The sequence below is a fragment of the Mustela nivalis genome (assembly GCF_964662115.1).
Source record: "Mustela nivalis genome assembly, contig: HAP1_SCAFFOLD_631, whole genome shotgun sequence".
Lineage (NCBI taxonomy): Eukaryota > Metazoa > Chordata > Mammalia > Carnivora > Mustelidae > Mustela > Mustela nivalis.
The window spans coordinates 190,027-207,190 of NW_028136031.1; the positions used below are offsets into that span (position 1 = coordinate 190,027).

General features: G+C 44.1%; 1 long non-coding RNA gene across 1 annotated transcript; it reads left to right on the forward strand.

Moving 5' to 3' along the window:
• The first annotated feature begins 3,323 nt into the window (after window positions 1–3,323).
• Window positions 3,324–4,781, forward strand: LOC309857325. The gene is made up of 3 exons (XR_014307632.1): window positions 3,324–3,978; window positions 4,350–4,446; window positions 4,655–4,781. It is a non-coding gene; the product is annotated as an uncharacterized lncRNA (long non-coding RNA).
• Window positions 4,782–17,164: the final 12,383 nt, after the last annotated feature.

Here is a 17,164-nt window from a genome sequence, read left to right on the forward strand (position 1 = left end):
CAGGGGAATTGAGACATAGTCATAAGGAAAGAAAAACAGGAATTCCCTCAATGTTTAAAAATTAAATTTGCTACATATCCTAAGGCTCAGACAGGGATCACAAGGGAGATTCTCAACATTTCCTGCATCAGAGCTCACAGACAAGGCCTCCCTATATGTGAAGAGCAGTAAAAGGAGCTAGACAGTTCAGCCTTAATTAAGTCAGGGTTCTGCCTGCCCGAGCCACACGTGGCGGCCTTGACCTGTGGTCCCCCCACACTGCCCTTTGTGGTATCCCTGAGCTAAAAGGGACAACATGGCCATATGGAAATGGGAAGATCCCTGCTCCTAGTGATGATGGTGCCCCCCGCCCACGCTGCCCTTTCTGATGGCCCTGACCTAAGGGGGCAGAATGGCCATACGGAAATGGGAAGCTCCACACCCCTAGTGATGATGGTGCTATTGTCTTGTCCTCACCAGTCCAACAGCATGCTTTCTGAGTGAAATATGACACAATAACAGCTTCTTGACCTTCCTTAAGGTTTGAAAATCATCTCGTGAGTCATGTCTTAGAAATATGGGTTCAACATGTGTTCTTTCTTCAGGAAAAGAAATAGACCCCAATAGTAATCATGGCTTCCTGATCCCCTGCTCTTGAGAGCCATCACGCTGGCTCTTTGTGGAATTCTCTCTCATAAACTTCCAAATATGATGTAAATACTATTGGGCACATTGTGTAGATGGTGAGGCAGGGGCTCAGAGATGATTCAAGTCACAGAGGATTTTAGTGTCAGAAACCCAAGTGAGATCCCCAAACTGACTCCAAATCCCTTTCGTTCCAAACAGTACTATTTCCTTCTTATCTTTGGTCTTCTCAATCTGGAAATAACTCAAGTCTCAGGATTTTCTTGTGTGGTTGGTCCACTGAAATGAATTCAGCTAGCCTTTTCACCTCTGCCCATCATGATCATTAAGAGTGGAGGATTTCTAAGTAAGATACCTAGGCATAGAGACATTGGAATATTTTTCTGACATTTTAAAGTTCCTGAGAGAACTATCTTTTTAAAATTGGTTCAGACTCTGGTATGTTCAGAGTGTGCTGTAAGACAGGTCTGAAATACTATTTAAAAATACTCTGCTCAGCCTCTTCTACAAAGTGTGCTAATGCTTATAAACATCACTAAACTATTCCCTCGCTTGTGATTACTTAGTTCCTAACCATCGTAGTGTTTATGTGGTATAACTATGACTTACATGAGTCAAAATCTGCATGGGAAAAACTAAGGCAGTGTAGCCAAGCTTTAGGGGGACTTCATGTTTCAGTTAGTGTTGTGACAATGAGCTACTGTTTCATTCTGTAGTATAAGGGAAGGGTGCCAGACATCTCTAAAATGTCGGGATGTTCTCAAATTTTGACTAAGTTATCTGTGTGCTTCAGAGATTCGGGCAGGAAAAAGGGAGGAGTTCTGTGAACACCTCTGTTACCTGTGGAAGGAACTTGGAACAGGGAACCTTCTGTAGGCATCATTTTGACTTCTTGGTAGTATTGTAAAGGTGCTTTTGTCTCAAGGTCCTCTCTTTAGTAGTGCTTAGAATGATAATGGAAATTTTAATCTTTTACCATCCATGGGCCCAGATCCTGGCTCCCAGGGAAGCTATCCTTTAACATTTTACCAAGTTCAAAATGACTGGGCAAAACCTCAGACCATGGGCCCTATTTCTGCCCCAAGCACATGTTGTACATCTGCTTCAAGAAGGAAAAGCTCCCCCCCAAAATGCCATTACAAACATAAAGATAAGAAAAACAGAAGAACCTCTCCTGCTCTCATAAAATTAAAGTCATACTGACTTGCACATACTGGAAACATAAGGAAAAGTCTGTAACTTTATGGAATGTTCTTCCTCATGATTATGTGTAACTATGTAAAACAAAACAGAACAAATATAGAAACCTACCTCAAATGTTCCTTCCCCAGAGCACTCCCTTCCTTGTGAAGAATGTGTCTCCCAGGCAGCTATCTTGACTTGGGTTTGAGTAAAACTCTCTTCCTTTCTTTCTCAAATGTTTAAAAGGGTTCATTCATTTAGTGTCGACAATAACAATATGTTTTCTTTTTAAGCGTAAAATCAGTGTTCCTGGTTCACAATTCCCAACAGCATCGTAGGGCGGTGTTTCTTGTTCATCCTGAAGCTTCCCTGCAGAACAAGCATATATATATATGCACAAATGGGCTCATTCTAGAAAGGTGCTCCAAAGGTCTGAGAAGCACTGTCCACTCCATGGGTAAAAAAGGTGAAATGTACCAGAAGAAGGTGAGTCTCCTCCCGCCTAGAACATTACTTTCTGGGTCTTAAAATTGCCATGAAAATGTGGGAAACTATTGCATTTCCTAAAGCCCAAGCCTGGGAAGGTCTGAGAGCAGCTGACCTTGTCAGGAGTCAGGAACAGCTCTGCAGGCAGGGCTGGTGCAGGAAGGGAAGGGGGAGGCCTCTGAGGGTGGTCTGCAGGAGAGGGGTCCCCGGAAGGAGCCAGATGTCTGTAAGAGGGGAGGCCATGCCCCCGACCCACCCATGTCTGCCTCACTAAGCCTAGTATTAGAGTGAGGAGGCCTCTCCAGAAGCACCTGAAAAAGCAGGGAGGTGCGGATGTAAGGGCGAGTCGCTGGATACAGACAGGTGCAGCACCTAATGGGCTCACGGAACCATCCTCCCTGACCAATCAGTGCATGGCGGTTGAGCTACATCTTCCGTGGGCAGAGCTTGAGCTGCCACAGAAAGCAGACACGGGGAAGGTGAGGGGGCAGGGGAGAGGGCTTGGGTGGGGAGGTCCTGAGTCCTTAAGTTCACGCTGTGTACCCAGGGCTGGGGGGTGCTTCCGCGGGTAGGGTCTTCAAAGGGCGGGTGAAGTGAGTTCATCATGATGACTCGGGTGGAATTTATTTTTCCCTTAAGTCTTTCCGCCCCATATCTGTCAACTGGCCCTATCCCCCAGACCAGTGAACTCCAGGGCGTCCACTCAGCCAAGCTTTTGTGGGATGGGTTGTGGTCATTTCAGGGTTCCCTGTGTTCCCCAGGAAGAGAGCATGTAAAGACAGCACACAGCCCCCAACTTCAGTGGGGTGCCTCTGTCTCCTGGCACAGTGCCAGTAATGGAACTTGAGCAGCCCCCAGGTCAGCAAGTTGTCCCCTGCACGCCCCACCCACAGGTGTGGCGCTAACAAGCCGCAGACCAGTTCCCTAGCTTCAGCATTTTGCGCCCAGTCTGTAGGTTTGGTGGAAATGGGCTGTCAGGGTCCTGCAGGAGGGTCCTCCAGGCTCCTGCCCCCGAGGCACAGTCTTGGCGCTAATAAACCCTGGAGCCCTCCCCCAGCTTGAGCAACTTGCCCCCTCCCTGTTCCAGGAGGTGGTGGTTGGGCTGTCAGCATCCTGCAGGAGCGTCCTCCTGGTGGGGGCCTGGAGGCTAGCGGAAACCAGATCCCACTCAATTTGATGAGGGCCGAAGAATTGGGTGTTTTTTTTGAAGAGTAACTTCACTTCTCCAGAAAGGACGGTGGCATTGTTCAACTTTAGAATGAAGCTAATTACTACGTAAGAAACAAGCATGTGTCTCCCCTCCTCCCAGGGACTGGAGCAGGCGTGCAGGCCTTGGGTCGGGGGTGACTTCTTATCTCCACCTGACAACACTTCCCCACCCTGGCTCCACAAGACCCAATTTTGAACTCAGCATCTGAGTCAGTCATGTGGCTTGTCACCGGACGTCAGCGTTCAGAGAGAGCAGCAGGTACATTGGGAGAAACGTCACATCCATTGTGGGGCGGGAGGTAAAACTTCTCTTTAACCCCAAACCTCCTGGGCTTTTCCCTTGTCTCTAGTGGAGCCACGAAGTCAAACCGAAGCAGCTGTCAGCAATCTAGAGCGGGTGCCAGAGTTCCTGAGTTTCTCTGCAGGGAGAACGGGGCAGGGGGTCCCATTTTCTCTGTTCATTTCTGGCTTACGAAGGTATTTGGAACATCTCTTTGGTAGGCAATCGCTTTGATTAGATAGAAAGGGAAGATGAGATTTCCTGTTCGTGTTTTTAACATGTAATGTGTTCCTTCATCTAATGGTGTTTATTTCATTGGGCTGAGGTTGTGGTGGCATGGCCGGCATCTAGTTAGGTGGCTGTCTGCGTTCAGGTAGAGACTTGGGTGATGTCTTTTCATTTGTGTGATGTTTCCTAACTGATTAGTCCTTTCATCAGAAGAGTTACAATTAAGGAATAATTCAAAATTATTCAGAGCAGACTTTTAACATTTAAAAGTTAAACTTGACTTTCTAGTTTCGCTCAATGGATCATCTAAATATTTGGACATGCTGTATTTTCTCTGTAGTCTCATTTCTGGTGGAGCCAGCAGGAGAGTCTTTGGGAGTTCTCCTGGACAGAGGCATGCTGGTGGCTTCAAGGGTCTTGACATGAGGAGCCCTGGGGTGAGTTCTGGAACTGCTTGCCGGGTGCTGGGTGAGTCAGGTTATCGCACAGAGTTTCTGTTTCCTCTTTATGAAATTGCTGGCAGGTATTATCTATGGAAAGCCTTTTTACACAGAAACTGTGAAGCCTAATGAAGGGCAACTAAAAATGACATGATTTGGGCTGTATTATTCTGTAAAAAAATAATTTTAAAACCCCCTGTCATAGGATATGGTACTTCATTGCACAAGGAGCCCTTGGACAGCTGCAGGGAAAGACTCAGATCTCAGAGCACGTTCATGTTCCATCGAAACGTGACTTACAGTTTGCCCAGGGAGGAAGGTAAGTGCAGAGAACCACGCCAGAAGGGGAAAGGAGGTGTTAACCGTTCAGGAAGGAGCCTCCTGTCTTTCTCCTGAAAGCCCTGGGCCAGTGTAATTTTGGAAGGGGGGGATCCCGGAGCTCTGCGGCAGACAGGGGAGCTCCAGGGCTGGGCAGAGCTGACAGGGGTCCCGGAGGAGAGCGGAGTGCATTCTGCAGGAGGCTGTGGGCAGGGCTGGCTGTGTGTCCCCTGACAGGTCAGGGCGGGGAGCAGGTTCCTGGCTGAGGACAGGTGAGGCGCAGGCGGAGAGCTGGCAGAACACCTGCTTCTGTGCCACCAGCCTCCCCCAACGTGCACAACCTCGTCTGTCCCTGTCACTCCAGTTCAGACCTCTCTGCATTGCCAGGCCAAGACGCTGGTTTGGGCTTTGTTCTTTGCATGTGGGTGACATTTCAAAAGTCGGATGGTAGAAATGATGGGTCCTCAGAACATCTGTTTCTCTATTATTTCCTGCTCTTCTTTCAATCACTATGTGAATCAGACCTGCCAGTGGAAGGAGCAATCTTTATGTTTTCGTTCCCGTTTTAATTAAACAATGGGAAAGCAGTCTTCTGAAATTGTCCAAGAATCCTTTGTGGAGGTCCATGTTTTTCCTCTTCCGTGAAACACGTCTGATATTGGAAATTATTTTTCAGGGGCGCCTGGGTGGCTCAGTCATTCAGCATCTGCCTTTGGCTCAGGTCATGATTCCAGGGTCCTGGGTTTGAGCCAGGCAGGGGGCTCCTGCTCGGCGGGAAGCCTGCTTCTTCCTCTGTCACTCCCCCTGCTTCATTCCCTCTCTTTCTGTATCTTTGTCTGTCAAATAAATTTTAAAAATCTTAAAAAAAAAATAGGAAATTATTTTTTAAAGTGAAGCACAGCCTCAGGGGTGTAGCCAGGTTCAGTGCCTTTTGTGACAGGGAGAAATGGAGGAGCAGTGTAGGTTGTTTAGGAGCCTCGGGAGTGGCTCATTGTGCTCCCAATGGAACACAGGCCCCTGTTAGCCTTCTCTGGTGGTAGGGCCATGGCGGGGAGGGGGCGTTTGCTGCTCACCTGGTGGCCCATCCCGGGCTCTGAAACCTGACTGAATCACTTTTGACTTGAACTGTGAATTTATGAAGAAAACAGAATGAACCCAGAGGATGCCTGTATCTCTGCACTTGGACAAGTCCATGGAGCAAAGGAACGTATCCCCCATGAGGCATGTCAGGATCCGGCATGTCATGATCTGCTCTCCTCCGGGCTTTGCTTCATGGGAAGAGTTTGTGTCTTCATCCTGATCTGAACCAGAGCCATGTTGTCTGGTTATGGAGACCCAGACCTTTACGTGACCATGTCATTATTATTCTTGTGATTTTAAGAAAGCAATCCAGACAATGACTTTGAGATACAAATATCAAAATGAAAAATATTAGGTCAAATATGTATATATGAGGGCTGAATTTGTGGTATCTCTCATTAGTACGGGCAATGCAGGGCTGCCCGTGTGAGAATGAATGAGGCATTCTATTTGGATAGAAGTGTGCTGTGCCCACTTTTCCTTACTTCTCTGAAGGGAAAATAGAGTGGTGATTGGAGCTTGGTTTCTGACTTGAAGAAATGGGAGACAAGAGATTTGAAAGAGCAGGGTTCATGCTGACTTGGTGCTCCGTGCCCAGTGAGTGAGGGTTTGAAGCTTGGACTGGGGAGCATTGGTGTTCAGGGGTATATTGTCTGAATTTCCCACACCCAGAGTCACTCAGCTGCTCTGCCTCATCGGACCCGTTCCTGCCTTTTGAAGGGCAGCTTGAAGGTAGCTTGAAACCCGAGTATCTGAGGAATGATCTGGAAGGCACACGTGGGCGGGCCTGTGTAGACAATCCCAGGGAATTCTGTAGCTGATGATGAACACGTTTCTGAGACTGGAGTTTCTCTGAGCTTCTCTGTAAGCAGCACTGAGCTGGGGAGGAAAGCAGTCTCTGGGTCATAGGAGTCACTAGGTCAGCAGGTGTGAGCCCGGCAGGGTGGTCAGACTAGATAGATGGGAGGTTGTGAGGCCTGGCGGTGGGCCTTTGCTTGTGATGGGTGGACCAGCCTGCTCCAAGAATAGGACTCTGCTCCCTGGCCATCCCTCCTGCTGCAGATGTGATACAAAAATTGCTTCCTGTTGGCTTCTCAGGCCTTCATCTCAGCAGGGGCCTGATGGGAAGCAGCCCACAGGCAGTATTATGGACTCTTGCCCTCTGTTCCCCTTGCTTCCTTAGCTGAGGCACTGCAGGTCCTCTGCCTGGCATCTGTGAAGTCAGCCAGCAGCAGCACTTCTTCTAGAGCCACAGCCCTGAGAAATGCTCCCCTTTCCTGTGCTGTGTGCAAGAGGCCAGTTTTCATTTGGAACTGAAAGCTCAGCTCCTGCCATTAGGTTCCAAGCCACACAGCACACCAGTGTCCTTGATGCTCTAGTTCCACATGGGCCTGACGTGCAGGGCTGAGACTGAACATAGGGGGCCTGCTGCTGGTTCCTTCATGAAAACTGCAGCAAAACCTGGTTTGTGATGACGTTCCAGGAAAGAGGGACAGGTGCACCCTTCTGCCCCAGCACAGGAGGATGCTGGATGTCAATCACATCACACAGGTGGCTGGTGCAGGGAGGAGAGATTTCTGTTTCCTGGACCTCTGCCAGAGGGAGATTTGGACCCTGGGATGCTTCTCTGCTCAGCTTTCTCGGATGAGCACATCAGGCAAGGGGAGGAAGTGTGTAGTCCCCTGGGATCGAGGAAGGTATCTGCCTTCAGGTTTCATGCACAAGTGGATCCTCTTATGGCTCATTTTCCTGATGGTCTTCAGGGTGCAGTAGGGGGACCCATTGTCCCGGGCATCTTGGCTGTGCAAGAGCTCTGGTCACCTTTTCTCACAGGGCTCTGCACTAGGAAACCATCCGAGTAGGCCTTTGTTTCTCCCTTGCTGAGATGGCCTGGTGACTGTGATAACTGTTCTGGAAATAGAAAGCAGGAGACAGGGCTGGAGGGAAGTGTTGCTTGCTATTCACTTAGGGGTTGGGTAGACATCACTACAAAGGTGATGCTTGAGTCAAGTTCTAAAGAAGGTGAGTGACATCTCATCAGGAGCCTTCTAAATGGAAAGGAAAGCATATTCAAAGGCCCTGGGGCAGGAGTATGCCTGGTATGTCCAGGACCAGCAAGAAGGCCCTGTGGCCACAGGAGACAGCTTAGGACATGGCCAAATGGAGGTGACAGTAGGATGACAAAAATCCATTACAGGGCCATGACCCCATGGGACTCTGTTTCACTGGGCCATCCTGGCTACACTATTGAGAACAGATGACATAGGGTTGAGGATGGGCAAGTGAGGTCAATGATGAAGTGTTCTAGGAACTTAGGCAAGAGATGGGCTTTGGTGTGGACCAGACAGGTGGCCTTGGAAGGAATGGTTAGTCCCATTCACGGTACCTATTGAAGATGGAGCTCACAGGATTTGCCAAAGGGTATGATATTGGGAACAGGAGAAAGGAGGAATTGGGGTAACTCCCAGCTCTTGTTGGTTGTCTTGAGCAAGGTGAAGGAGATTTCTGGGGGAAGGAGGTAGTCCATGTTCCACCTGCTGAGGAAATTGCCTTTCACAGTGGTTCTGCTGATGTTTGTGTCTGGGAGAACTTTGAACCTCTACCCTCTCAACAACATTCAAGCAAGTCTCCCCCACTTTTCTCAAAGTTCTTGGTAAGATACTTGGCTTACTGAAAAGATCTACGTTATTCCCCAGCTCCAGTAGCAGGAAAAAACCTAAAGAGGATTTCCCTCTTATGAAAAAGTCAAAAAGTGGGCATCGCATTCAGCATCTGTTTTGTGGGGAGCCACTACAGAGGCGGCGTGGGCACTGCTCCTTCCTGGGCACTGCTCTCCACATCCAGCCACCAGCACTTTGAATTGGGTCTGTGAGCATCTGCTGGGCTTTATCTCCATTTATTTTGGGTTAGGATGTTGTGTGCTGAGGCCTAAGAGTCAAAGAGAAGGAATTTTTGGAGTCTGAGCACGCTCACTCATTTTTCTATAGAAATGAATGGTAATTCCCTTTTCAGTTTACACCATTTCTGCTGTGAAGGGTTTACTAGGAACCTTGTACTTTCAAATAGCCTGGGAGTCTGTACGCCATCCTGCGGGGGTAGCTTTAGTCTCCATGCTGCACAGAACATTCCATGACTTGCGGATTTTATCACTCAAACATGGCACCTTTGACCACCTTCACCCCTTTCCCCCCTTCCCTGAATCTGATGACCACCAATCTGTTGTCAGTATGTATGCGTTCAGTACTTCTTTGATTCCATGTGGAAAGTCCATGAAGGGCCTCGGGTGTTGGTCTTTCTCTATCTGAGTTACTTAGCATAATGCTCCCAAGGTCAATGTTTCCATGTCTGGTTATTGTGAATAATGCTGCAGTGATCATGGGCAGAATCTCTCTTTTTGAGTGAGCGTTTTTGTGTTCTCCAGAGAAATACTCAGTAGAGCAATTACCAGGTCATATGGTAGTTGTATTAATTTCAATTAATTAATGGATACTGCACCTGTATCCATTCCCACCAACAGTGCACAGGGTCCCCTTGTCTACACCCTCTTGACCACACCTGGTGTCTGTCTCTGGGATGATTGTTGTTCTAACAGTTGTGAGGTGACAGCTGATTGCGGTTTTGACTCATGTTTCCCTGATGACAATTAGCAATGTTGAACAACTTTTCCCGTGTCTGTTGGCCACCTGTGTGCCGTTTTTGGAAAGTATCTATTCACATTTCTCCCCAGTTTTTATTCAGTTTTTGTTTAGATTTGAAGGAGTGTTTTGTGTATTTTGGATATTAGCCTCTTCTCACACGTAGGATTTGCAGATACTTTTTCTCAGTGGGTAGGTTGCCTTTTAAGGGTTTGATAGTTTCTTTTGTCATGCAGAAATTTCAGTTTTATGTCCTTACACTTGTTTATTTTTACTTTTGGCTTTTGGTGTCTGATGTAAAAACTCTTCACTAAAACCAATATGGAGAAACTTACTACTTGTGTTTTCTTCTTGGAGGTTTACGGATTCAACTCTTATGTTCAGGTCATTCATCCATTCATAATTTTTGTGTGTGGTTTAAGACAGTGATCCAGTCACATTCTTCTGCATTTAGTGTCCACTTTTCTCTGTACCATTTACTGAAGACACACTCCTTTCCCCACTGTATATTTTCTGCTGCTATGTCATAAGTTAAGACCATACATGTGTGGATTAGTTTCTGAGATTTCTTTCCTGGTCTGTCTTTCTTTTCTTTTCTTTCTTTCTCTCTCTCTCTCTCTCTCTCTCTCCCTTTCCTGGTTTCTTTCTTCCTTTCTATCTTTCTTTACCTTTCTTTTCTTCTTTCATCTCACAGTTTATTTGTAGGGAAATTATTTTTCCTGTCAGAATATATGCAGTGTGGACTTCATTGGTGACATCTTCACACTCTTTCTTAGGACTTTTCTCTGATGTCTGTGTTTTTGTAACTGACTAGCTGGCTCTATAGCTTTCAACAGGTTGAACATTGGAGCAGAACTACTTAAGTAGTATTCTATTCTTCCATCAGACACCAGATTGTGTCTGGTTGTCTCCTTTTGTGATGTTCTCAGTTGTGATGATGGATATCTATATTTCCTTTTCTGTGGTAGGTTTAGTAAAGTGAATTTAATGTCTCTTAAAAATGTGATTCTAAATCATCCTTATTCTATAATATATTTATAGAAAACAGTGTGTTTAAGGAAATGCATTTATTGGAAGCAACGGTTGGCACAGGACATAAATGTTACTAATTCCCATTCAGAGTTAATAATTCTATCACAGTTAAAATTAATTATTTTTACTAAAATATAATGTATTATTTGTCCCTGGGGTACAGGTCTGTGAATCGTCAGGCTTACACAGTTCACAGCACTCACCATAGCACATACCCTCCCCAACCACCCTCTCCATATAAATATACTTTTAATATACTAATGAATAAACTTTGCCAAAAGTACTATGATTATCAGCTTCTGAGCTTTCTGTTGTGTTCCATTGACCTGTGTGTCTGTTTTTATGCCAATCCCATACTGTTTTGATGACAACAGCTTTGTAATGTAGCTCGAAATTGGAGTGTGGTGACTCTAGGTCACTCAATCGCTTGTTTGTCTTCTTTCTTTCTTCCCTTCTCCCTTTCTTTCTTCAGTAAGATTATTTATTTATTTGTTTTTACATAGTTTACTTATTCATTATTAATATTTTTCTTTCATTTCTTTTTTATTATGATCATATAATGTGACATTTGTTTCAGGGGTACAGGTTTGAAGTCCTTCAGTTTTACACAACACACAGTGTTCACCACAGCACATACCTTCCCCAGTGCCCATCCCCCAGCCACCCCATTCCCCCAACCCACCTCCCCTTCAGAAACCCTCAGTTTGCTTCCTGAGATTAAGTGTCTCTTATGCTTTGCCTCCCTCTCTGGTTTCATCTTGCGTCCTTTTCTCCTCTGTTCCCCCTATGATCCTCTGCCTTGTTTCCTAAATTCCACATATCAGAGGGATCATATGATAATTGTCCTCCTATGATTGACTTATTTTGCTTAGCATAATTACCCTCTACTTTCATCGATGTTATGGCAAATGGCAAGATTTCATGTTTTTTTTTTTTTTAGATTTTATTTATTTATTTGACAGAAAGAGTGATCACAAGCAGGCAGAGAGGCAGGCAGAGGGAGAGGGGGACGAGCAGAGAGCCCGATGTGGGGCTCAATCCCAGGATCATGAGATCATGACCTGAGCCAAAGGCAGAGGCTTAACCCACTGAGCCACCCAGGTGCTCCAAGATTTCTTTTTTTGATGGTCGCATATCATTCAGTGCTATACCATCCATCTGTCGATGGATGTCTGGGTTCTTTGCATACTTTGGCTTTTGTGGCATTGCTCTATAGATACTAGGGTGCAGGTGCCCCTTCAGAGCACTACATTTGTATCTTTGGGGTAAATACCCAGGAGTGCATTTGAAGGGTTGTAAGGTTGCTCTATTTTCAACTTCTTGAGGAACCTCCACACTATCTTCCAGGGTGGCTTCACCAGCTTGCATTCCCACCAATACTGTAAAAGGGTTCCTGTTTCTCCACATCGTCACCAACATCTGTCATTTCCTGACTTGTTCATTTTAGGCATTCTGACTGGGGTAAGGTGTATCTCATTATGGATTTGATTTGTATTTCTCTAATGTCATGGGATATTGAACACTTTTTTATGTGTCTGCTGGCCATTTGGATGTCTTTTTGGAGAAATATCTGTTCATGTCTTTGGCCTATGTCTTGATTGGATTATTTGTTCTGTGGTTGTTGAGTTTGGTAAGTTCTTTCTAGATTTTGGATACTAGCCCTTTATCTGATATGTCATTTGAAAATATCTTCTGTCGTTCTGTTTATTGTCTTTTGGTTTTGTTGACTGTTTCCTTTGCTGTGCAAAAGCTTTCAATCTTGATGAAATCCCAACAGTTCATTTTTGCTTTGGTTTCCCTCGCCTTTGAAGATGTGTCTAGCAAGAAGTTGCTCTGGCTGAGGTCAAAGAGGTTGCTGCCTGTGTTCTCCTCAAGGATTTGGGTGAATTCCTGTCTCACCTTGAGATCTTTAATCTATTTTGTGTCTATTTTTTGTGTATGGTATAAGGAAATGGCCCAGTTTAATTCTTTTGCACGTGACTGCTCCATGTTCCCAGCACCATTTATTGAAGACACTTTTTCCCCCCACTGGAGAGTCTATCTTGCTTTGAGGAAGATTAGTTGACCCTAGAGTTGAGGGTCCATTTCTGGTTTCTCTATTCTGTTCCATTGATCTATGTGTCTGTTTTTGTGCCAGTACCATACTGTCTTGAGGATTGAAGCTGTATAATAGATCTTGAAGTCTGGAATTGTGATACCGCCAGCTTTGGTTTTCAACATCTGTTTGGCTATTCTATGTCTTTTCTGCTTCCATAGAATATTGGGGATTATTTATTCAAGTTCTGTGAAAAATGTGGATGGTACTTTGATAGGGATTGCATTGAATCTGTGGATTGTTCTAGGGGGCATAGACATTTTCACAATATTTCTTCTTCCAATCCATGAGCATGGAACATTCCCCCCCCCCCCTTTTTTTTGGTCTTTCTCCATTTCTTTCATGACTATTCTATAGTTTTTTTGAGTACAGATCCTTTCCCTCTTTGGTTTGATGGGTTCCTAAGTATCTTGTGGTTTGGGGTGCAATTATACATGGGAAGGACTCCTTAATTTCTCTTTCTTCTGTTATATTGTTGCTGTGGGCAAATGCCAGTGATTTCAGTGCATTGATTTTATATCTTGTCACTTTATAGAATTTCTGGATGAGTTCTAGCAATTTTGGGGTGGAGTCTTTTGGGTTTTCCACAGAAAGTGTCCTATTGTCTGCAGATGGTGATAGTTTGACTTCTTTGCCAGTTTGGATGCCTTTTATTTCTTTGTTGTTGTCTGATGGCTGAGGCTAGAAATTCTAGTACTATGTTGAACAATAGTGATGAGAAAATGGGCATTCCTGTTGTGTTCCTGACCTGAAGGGAAAAGCTCTCAGTTTTTCCCCATTGGGAATGATATTCTTTGTGGGGTTCTCATAGATGGCCTTTATGTTGTGGAGGTATGTACCCTCTATCCCTCCCTGATGAAGAGTTTTGAACAAGAAAGGATGTTATAATTTGTCAAATGCTTTTTCTGCATCTATTGGGAGGATGCTATGGTTCTTGATCTTTCTTCTATTAAGACAGTGTATTACATTGATTGATTTCCGGTTGTCGAACCACCCTTACAGCCCAAGAAAAATTCGATATGGTCATGGTGAATCATCCTTTTAATGTACTGTTGGATCCTATTGGCTAGTATCCTGGTGAAAATTTTTGCATCCATATTTATGAGGGATGGTGGTCAGTAATTCTCCTTTTCGGTGGGGTCTTTGTCTGGTTTTGGGATCAAGGTAATGCTGGCCTCATCAAAAGGGTTTGGAAGTTATCCTTCCAGTTCTATTTTTTGGAAAAGCTTCAAAAGAAGAGGTATTAAATCTTCTTTAAATGTTTGGTACAATTCCCCTGGGCTCTTGTTTCCTGGGGGATTTTTTTTTTTAAAGATTTTATTTATTTATTTGACAGAGAGAAATCACAAGTACACTGAGAGGCAGGCAGAGAGAGAGAGAGAAGGAAGCAGGCTCCCTGCTGAGCAGAGAGCCCGATGCGGGACTCGATCCCAGGACCCTGAGATCATGACCTGAGCCTAAGGCAGCGGCTTAACCCACTGAGCCACCCAGGCGCCCTCCTGGGGGATTTTTGATGATTGCTTCAATTTCCTTGCGGATTATGGGTCTCTTCAGGTTTCCTTTTCTTCCCGGTTCAGTTTTAGTCATTTCTGGGTTTCTGGGGATGCATCCACTTCTTCAAGACTGCCTGATTTGTTGACATAGACTTGCCATCCTATGTTCTTATGTTTGTTTGTATTTCTTTGGTGTTGGGTGTGATTTCTCTTCATTCATTTGATATTTTATTGATTTGGGTCCTTTCTCTTTTCTTTTGGAGAAGTCTGGCCAAGGGTGTATCAATCTTATTAATTCTTTCAAAGAACCAGCTTCTAGTTTTGTTGATCTGTTCTACAATTCTCTTGGTTCCTACTTCATTGATTTCTGCTCTAATCTTTATTATTTCTCTTCTCCTTCTAGGTTTAGCTTTCTATGCTGTTCTTTCTACAGTTCCTTTGGGTGTAGGTTGTTGTGTATTTGTCTTTTGTTGCTTCTTGAGAAAGACTTGTAATGCTATATACTCCCCTCTTATGTCTGCCTTTCCTGCATCCCAGATATCGAACAGTTGTGTTTTCTCATTTGTTTCTGTGATTTTTAAAAATTCTTCTTGAATTGACTGGCGGACCCATTCATTCTTTAGTAGGATGCTCTTTAACCTCCATATATTTGAGTTCCTTCCAACTTTCCTCTGAGACTGAGTTCCATTTTCAAAGCATTGTAGTCTGAAAATATGCAGGGAATGATCCCTATCTCTTGGTACTGTTTGAGATCTGATTTGTGACCCAGTATGTGATCTATTCTGGAGAACATTCCATGTGCACTATAGAAGAATGTGTATTCTGTTGCTTTGGGATGGAATGTTTTACATACATCTGCGAAGTCCATCTGGTCCCTTATGTCATTCAAAACCTTTATTTCCTTGTTGATCCTTTGCTTAGATAATCTGTCCATTTCAGTGAAATGTGTGTTAAAGTCCCTACTATTGTTGTATTATTGTCCACATGTTTCTTTGATTCTGTTATTCATTGAGGTTTGGTGATGGTAAATATCTTTTCATGGAACCATTGGCCAACAGTATTTCTTCCTTGGAGAAGTGTCTGTTCATGTCTTCTATTTTTTAACTGGATTGTTTGTTTTTTTTGGGTGTTGAATTGTATCCATTCTATACATTTTGGACACTATTCCTTTATTGCATAGAATATTTGCCAATATCTTCTCCCTTTCAGTAACTTGTCATCTTATTATAATTACTTCTTCATAGTTCTTCTGCTGAGCAGAAACTTTTTATTTTGATATGTCCCAGTAGTTTATTTTTGCTTTTATTTCCTTTGCCTCAGGAGACAGTCTAGAAAAATGTTGCTTTGGTCCATGTCAAGAAGTTACTGTCTATGCCTTCTTATAAGATTTTTATGGTTTCAGATCTTCCACTGAGATCCTGAAACTTTTCAGTTTATGTGTCTGTATGGTGTAAGGAAGCAGAGTAATTTCATTCTTTTGTGCATAGCTGTCCAGTTTTCCCAACACCGTTTGATGTAGAGACTGTCCTTTTTCTTTTCGATCTTGCCTACTTTGTGGAAGATTAATTGGCCACAATATTGTGGCTTTATATTTGTGCTTCTATCCTGGTCCTTTTGTCGCTGTGTGTATTTTTGTGCCAGTACCATACTGTTAGGATAACTACAGCTTTGTAGTATAACTTGAAATCTGGAATTGTGACTCCTCCAGCTTTGTTTTTCTTTCTCAAGATTGCATTGGCTGTTCAGTATCTTTGGTGGTTCCATTCAAATTTTTAGGAGTGTTTCCTTAAGTCCTTTTTGTTTAACTTAAATTCAGCATATAATAACATGTCGCCAACATATAGCACATCATTAGTTTCAGATGTAGTGTTCAATAATAGATCCGGTGTGTATAACACCCAGTGCTCGTTGCACCATGTGCCCTCCTTAATGCCCATCACCCAGTTACCCCATCCCCCATCCACCTCGCCTCCAGCAACCCTCAGTTTGTTTCTCTAAGAGGAGTCTCTTATGGTTTTTTTCCCTCTCTAGTGACTTCCCATTCAGTTTTCCCTTCCTTCCCCTCTGATCCTGTGTGGTGTTTCTTCTATTTTACATGTACCGATTGTCTTTCTCTGATAGACTAATTTCGCTCAGGATAATACCCTCCAGTTCCATCCAGGTGGATGTGATGCTAAGTCTTTATCCTCTCAGGTGGCTGAATAATATTCCATTGTAGATATGAGCCACATCTTCTTTATCCATTCATCTCTCTGTGGAATCTGGGCTCTTTTCTTAGTTTCACTGGAGTGGATATCGCTGCTTTGAACATTGCGGGAGAGGTGTGACTACTTTTCACTCAATCTGTATCTTTGCGGTAAATACCTAGTAGTGCAATTGCAGGGTCATAGGGCAGCTGTATTTTTAAGTTATTGAAGAAACTTGATGACATTTGGCAGAGTGGCTGTCTGAGCTTGCATTCCCACCAGCAGTGTAAGAGTGTTCCCCATTTGCCACATCGTCGCCAACATTTGTTATTGCCTGCCTTGATAATTTTAACCACGCCAACTGTTTTAAGGTGGTATCTCATTGTGGTTAAGATTTGTATTTCCATGATGGCTTTTGATGTGGAGCACTTTTTTGTGTGTCTCTTGGGTGCTTGTATGTCCTTTTGGTAGAAAGTTGTGTTCATGTTTACACCTATGCCTTAAGCTGGATAGAATTAGTCCCAGAAGCATGGAAGATGTGATCTGCTTAGTTGTGGAGACCTTCAAGGACATTTGAATTAAGCACAATTGATTCAAGGACAATTAATTCAAGGACATTTGAATTAAGGGTAGAGTTAAGGACAGTATCAGGCTCAGGCTTTGCATTCAGTATAGTATGAAAGTATAAATAAATAATTGGTTCTTCTCTGTAAAATACTCTAAGAAATGGTTCAAGATTTCATTCAGATTTCTCCTGTTCTAAATCCATTCTAGGGTCCCAAAAGGTATGATTGATAACTTTGTTGTAGGAACACCTGCTTTGGCCAGATTCTCCGGGGGAATTCGAGGCAGTCCTCTGTACGTGGTCCTTTAAAA